Source organism: Solanum tuberosum, unplaced genomic scaffold (genome assembly GCF_000226075.1).
Source record: "Solanum tuberosum cultivar DM 1-3 516 R44 unplaced genomic scaffold, SolTub_3.0 scf00274, whole genome shotgun sequence".
Classification (NCBI taxonomy): domain Eukaryota; kingdom Viridiplantae; phylum Streptophyta; class Magnoliopsida; order Solanales; family Solanaceae; genus Solanum; species Solanum tuberosum.
In genome coordinates, this window is record NW_006239198.1 from 803,385 (window position 1) to 804,163 (window position 779).

Below are 779 nucleotides of genomic sequence, written 5' to 3' on the forward strand. Positions count from 1 at the left end.
ACTTGAAACTTGAGCCTTAAAATGAAGTTAAAACGTTCAATGAAGACTCTTGAAAAACTTTGAAGACTTGCTTTGACTTACTTCTTAACTTCTAAGCTTGACTCTAACTTCACTTGACTTTGATTCTAACTTTCTTGAATTGAATTATGGATTCAAGGATTCATGATTTGTGTTTAGAAAGACCTTATGATGTTCAGGGATGATTTAGGACAGCTAAACTTAAGAAAAATTACGAAAATTACTTTTTGAAACAGTGAAGTCCGCGTCCTGTCCGCGCGCGGAGCAGATTTTGTTCACAGAGGGAACAAGTCTGCGACGCAAACTTGCTTCATGCAAGCTGCCCGACTTTTCTCCTTCACACTACCAACTATAAAACCTCTTAACTTCAAAGGTTCCAGCCCCAAACACTTAGAATCATAAACCCCTCAACATACAATAGTTTTCAACTCAAAATCCCAACCGGAAACATGTCCCAAATCAACAAGAACTTCAACACAATCACAACCAACAACTTCAACAAATACAACCAACAACTTCAACAAACATAATCAATCTTTTCTCGGAATTAAAATGAGTTTGGCGTGTGGGGGAAAGAACCATCCCAACACTATGAACTCACATACCTAGTAGGGATCACCCCCGATGATATCCACGACGATCTTTGACGAAACCTTGCTTGATCTTCTCTTTCTCCTCTTCTTCTCCTCTTCACTCACAAACCCTTACTCTCACTCTTTAAAATAGGGAAGAACTGATCAAAAAAAATCAGTCTAACACAC